Source organism: Pteropus medius, unplaced genomic scaffold (assembly GCF_902729225.1).
Source record: "Pteropus medius unplaced genomic scaffold, Ma_sr-lr_union100, whole genome shotgun sequence".
Classification (NCBI taxonomy): Eukaryota; Metazoa; Chordata; class Mammalia; order Chiroptera; family Pteropodidae; genus Pteropus; species Pteropus medius.
In genome coordinates this window covers 3347142-3353183 of record NW_024349799.1, presented here as the reverse complement: position 1 = coordinate 3353183, position 6042 = coordinate 3347142, and positions in this window count along the sequence as shown.

Sequence of the window (6042 nt, the reverse complement as noted above, 5' to 3'; positions counted from 1 at the left end):
TCATGATCCATTTTAGCAGAACCTAAAAGTTCTTTAGGAAGCTGACGATACCACAATCCATAAAATGACACAGATCTTTCACACTGTAGCCCTTGGTTTCCATAGTTTCTTGGTTTTGCCCTTCCTCGATATGGACCACCTGTTTGGTAACAACAGATATTAGAGTTACTCTGTTGTTCCTGCAGAATCCTTCCTTTTGGGGACAGCTTTGAGGCTAGCAACTGAAGCTCTGATTGATAGGAATCTGAGCTTGGTTCAGCATCAAGGTCTGACCCAGAATTCTCTTTTAATTTCATTTTAGCTGTTACAGAAAACAATAACCAAGGGATTGTGTATTTTTTTCTTATTCATTTGCATTTCTTATGCATCCAGTAAGCCAACTCCCTTGGGAGTTGGTAGTTTTTTACCGTTAATAACTTATCTTAACACAGCTGCTGCTCCTTACCATGGGTGACCATGTAGCTACCCAGGAATTAAAGGTTCCTTATCCCCTACCCTTTCATTTTTAATCTGCCCAAACCACATGTTTTGGTGAGCAAGGACCATTTTAGAAAATCCCACGTGTTCTGACATAAAGAGCTGTTTTTACTCACAGTGCTTCTGATATCAAATGTGTGTGGGTTTTCCACAACAACAACCAGTTCTCCAATTCTTCAACACCAATTAGGTGCCCTACAATTCAATTAAATTCTGACATTAACTACTCAGAGTTAGTGTCAGACTCCACAAGTTTAAAGCCTGTCTCACAAGTCTGCGCTTACTTCAGAGACCAATCGCAAATGGGTGTGACTAAGGTACCCACACTTTTGCCCAACTTGGCTGCAAATTCTGGGGTTCCCACAAACCACTCTCCAAGGTCAGTTAATTAGAACAACTCAGGAAAGTGCTTTACTTAATATTAACTGCTTTACTATGGTAAAATAAAAGAAATAACAATCTCCAAATGGAGTCATTTGCCCCCACAAGAGCAAACCAAGAACATGTCCCCTAACAGATCTGAAACCTCCCAATTAGCATTAGTAAGGTAAGTTACAAGATAAAACCCTTGTTGTTTCCTTAGCCCCACAGGATGTCCTGGACTGAAACAATCCTTTCTTTTCTTTTGCTAATATCATCTTGCCCCACCCTCCTTCTGCCTATAAACATCCTTCCATTTTGCCCAACCCCTCAGAGCACTCTTCTAGTTGCTAGATGAGATGCTGCTGGATTCATGAGTTGCTTAATAAAGCCAATTAGATCTTCAAGTTTACTCGGCTGAAAAAATATATATATATATATATATTTTTTTAAACAAATATATATATATATTTTTTTAACAAATGTAATGCATACATACAACTCAGGACCAGTTACATGGAAGAGATGTATAAAGCAAGCTATGGGAGGAGCCTGGAGCCTCCATGCCCTCCCTCTCCAGGCATGTCCCCTTCCCACCCTTTCTTCTGGCCATTTCTCCTTCCAGGCAAAAATGAACAAACAGGTGCACTCCTCCAAGTTCTATCCACCGGGAGGGTTCCCCTTCACCACCGTTTTTCGGGCTGTCTCAGAGATGGGCTTTAGTGCTGTGCTGTCCACTTTCAGGTGGTGCCTGCAGCTCATGCAGAGTATCTGTAAGCCAAGATTGAAACTGTTCTTCCTCAGTCAACTGATCATAGGGAATTCCCCCATGAAGGCATGGGTGTGGGTTGAGAGACTGTAATATTGCAGGAAGAGGGGTCTTGGGTGAGTCTGGGAATTGGTTTCAGGATCTTAGGGAAAGAGAAGATTAACCTCCTTAGGCAGGGATGGAAGGGCTGCCTCTAGAGGCAAAAAAAGTTTGAGGTTCCTAGCTTCATTGGAATCTGTCCAAATGACCCACCCTCATGTTCCAACTTGCATTTCTTTCCAACCAATACCCCTAACTTCTAACAAAAGAGACCCTGTGAGGCTGGGAACTCGATCTGTGTTGTAATTCAATGCCATAAGGATTCACAAGACTTAGTTAACTAGTTAGAGCTAAAAATGTTTCCAGCAAAGGATACCTGGCAGAAGCAGCACTGCTGGAATCCAGAGGGCTCCAACACGGGCCTCTTGTGTTCTTCCTTGTCCAAGGGCACATGGGATGCTCTCAGTCCAACGGCGAACCACAGGGAAAGTGTGCAGTGCCTCCGCCTGAGGAAGTCTATTTTAGTCTCAGGTTCAAAGGGGCTGGTCATGTAGCTATAACCTGCTATTAACTCTTTCTCCACATTCTGCAGGAATTGACTTTGATTTTGAGAATCTCAGCTGCACAACTATTGGAGGTAGTTATTTCAGGGTTGTCATAGAAGCCATCAGATTCTTTATGCAGACTTTGAGCCACAAATTAAAACTTAAAGTTCTCAAACTCATCATTTTAATTTTAAAGAAATGTTGCAATCCTTTGACTGAACAATTATGACTTTAGGAATTTATTGTAATAATAAGGATGTGCATGCCAATATAAATAACTATTGGGGTAAGTCACGAGAGCACTGTTTATAATAGCAACAAACTGAGGGGAAAAAAATGGCATAGATGATGGAGGCTCTGTCCATTCCTCTGGTGACCAAACCAAAGTTGTGACGGAAACAAGGAGCAACAGCAAGGAAAAATCGCCTGGGATCTAGATGAACAAGCCACACAAATAGGGAGAAATCCAAGAAAGCACCCTGCAATGGCAGAAGGTAGGACAGGGCAAGGACGCAGGGCTGGCCGGTCTTGAGCAGCTGAATGAGACAGAGGCTGTGGCAGCAGCAGATGCCTCTAAAAGGGGCTGCATCAGCGAGCGGATTTTCACAGTGATGGACCTGCTCGCTCTGAGCACCAGTGCAGATTCAGCTGTGCGCAGGAGGCACCAGGGACGTATAGGGAGATGTTGTTGGAGTGAGGGCTGAGGGGAGGCTCACTCTGTACAGACATGCCAGAGGTATCCATTGTTCCCCATTGAGCCCTCCGCCACCCAGTGCGTGGACACAGCGCAGCCATAGCCATGACATCATCAAACTGGATAAGAGGTCGCTCCACCCAGAGGATTCCTTGAAACCCCGCCTCCCCCAACTCGCAGCTCCACCTAAGCCACATCCAGGTATATCTTCAGCGAGTCAGGTGCTCCTCGCTGAGCAGGGCCTAGACTCACACTAGAGGCAGCTGGCCTTAGTTTCTGCTGTGGCCTCTTGAGGCAACTATAAGCACAGCGTGTGTGGATTGCTTGCTGAATCTTAACAGGTGGCCCCGGAAGGGTAGAAGCTTGGGCTAAGTTTGGCCTGCAGCCAAACTCAGGACTGTGCCCACACTAATAAGACCATGAGACTTATGAGCTTTGCTTAATACATAGAAACAGACACGGAAAGGCAGCCAAAATGGGAAGACAAAGAAGCAGAAACCATATGAGAGAACAGAACAGAGATCCAGATATAATGGAGTCAAGTAATCTAACAGATGCAGAGTTCGAAACACTCATTATAAAGATGCTCAATGAACTTTGGGGAAGTGTAGATAATAAATTCAGTGAGAACTTCAACAAAGAGATAAAAAAAACACATAAAAATAGAAATGGAAATTATAAAAGGGAATCAGTCTGACACAAAGAACACATTATCTGAGATGAGGAGTATATTAAATGGAATAAACAAAGGAATAAACAAAGCGAATAAAGAATCAAATGCCCTATCTAGAGAATGGAAAAGCCAAGGACACTCAATCAGAATGGCAAGAAAAAAGATGCCAAGACTATAAAAATAATTTAAGGAGGATATGGGACACTATTAAAGATCCAAATATCGGTCTGATCAGTATAACTGAAGAAAATCAAGATGTTGAACAGCTGTTTGAAAAAATAATGATGGGAAACTTCCCTAACCTAGTGAAGGAAATGTACATAAAACCCCAGGAAGCTCAGAGAATTCCAAAACTCAGGGGTCCAAAGAGGCAAACACCAAGGCACATAATTAAAATGCTAAAGATTAAATACAAAGGAAGAATATTAAAAGCAGCAAGAGAAAAACAGATAGTGACTTATAAGGGAACACCCATAAGACTGGCAGTTGATTTCTCAAAAGAAACTATGCAGGACAGAAGGGCTTGGCAAAAAATATTCGACTTGATGAAGACCCAGGATCTACAACCAAGGATATTTTATCCAGCAAAACTATCGTTTAGAGTTGAAGGGCAGATAAAGACCTTTCCAGACAAAAATAAGCTAAAAGAATTTATCACCACCAAGCTAGTATTACAGGAAATGTTGGAGGGACTTTTTTAAGAAGAAAAAACATGTATCAAAAACAGGAATAAAGAATGGTAACAACTACACTACTATCAATAAATACCTCAAATGAAAAAGAATTAAGTGCTCCAACTAAAGATACAGTGAAAAAATATATATATATAAATAGTTGGATAAATGAAAAGGAAAACAAGACCTCTACATGTTGCCTAAAAGAGACTCACTTCAGAATAAGACACTCACAGACTAAAAGGAAGGGGATAGAAAAAGATATTGCTTTGATGGACCTAGAAGGTATTTAAGTCAGACAGCAAGATAAACACTATATGATTTCACTTATATGCGGAACCTGAGGAATAAAAAGAACAAACTAACCAAAAACAGACTCACAAATGTAGTGGACAATCTGCTGACAGAGGGGAGGGGAGTTGGGGCGGCTGGGAGAATGGGGTGAAGGGTTAAAGAAGTACAAATTGGTAGCTGATGGATGGTCATGGGGATGGGGAGCACAGCATAGGGAATGCAATTAGCATTAACATGTTGGTTAGGTGGAGGGTCAGGGGAGGGAGGGAGCAATTGGAATAGTTTTACGAACTATATAGATGTCTAAACAATGTACTGTATACTTGAAACTAATTAAAATAAATTTTTAAAAAAGCGACAAACTAGAAATTGCTTACAAGAAACAACTGGGTAGTCGTAACATAAATTGTTAAATTTATCGGGGTGACATTGGCTAATTAAATTATATAGGTTTCAAGTGTACATTTCAATAATACGTCATGTGTATATTGCATTGTATGCTCACCACCAAGTTAAATTTCCTTCCATCATCATATATTTGACCCCCTTTATCCTTATCTACCTCCTTCCTACCCACTTTCCCTCTGGTAACCACTAAACTGTTGTCTGTGTCTATGAGTCTGTCTTGTTCGTTTATTGCTTTGTTTTATATGAGTGAAATCATATGGTTCTCAACTTTTCCTGACATATTTCATTTAGCATGATTATCTCAAGATCCATCCATGTGGCCGCAAGAGGCAGCAGCATTTCATCCTTTCTTATGGCTGAGTAGTATTCTATTGTATATACGCACCACACCTTCTTTATCTAATCATTTATTTATGGACACTTTGGTTGTTTCCATATCTGGGCCACTGTGAATAATGCTGCAATGAACATCGGGGTGCATATATCTTTATGAATAAATGTTTTCACATTTGGTGGGGTAGATACCCAGAAGGTCATATGGTAATTCTATTCTTAATTTTTTGAGGAACCTCTGCACTGTTTTCCATAGTGGCTGTAGCAATTTACATTCCCACCAGCAGTGTATGAGGGTTCCTTTTCCCCCACAACCTCTCCAACACTTGTTATTACTTGTCCTGCTGATGAGAGCCATTCTAACAGGTGTGAGGTGGTATCTCTTTGTGGTTTTGACATGCATTTCCCTAATAGCTAGTGAAGTTGAGTGTCTTTTCATATGTCTGTTGGCTGTTTGGATATCTTCTTGAGAGAAGTGTCTGCTCAGGTCCTCTGCCCATTCTTTAATTGGATTGTTTTGTTGTTGTTATTGTTGTTGAGTTCTATGAGTTCTTTGTATATTTTGGAGATTAGCCCCTTATCAGAAGTGTTGCTTGCAAATATCTTCTCCCAACCAGTTGGTTGCCTCTTTGTCTTGTTGGTGGTTTCTTTTGCTGTGCAGAAGCTTTTCTTTAGTTTGATATAGTCCCATTCATTTATTCTTGCTTTTACTTTCCTTGCCTTTGAGGTTGAATTCATAACATCTTCCCTAAATCCAAGGTCCATGAGTTTAGTAC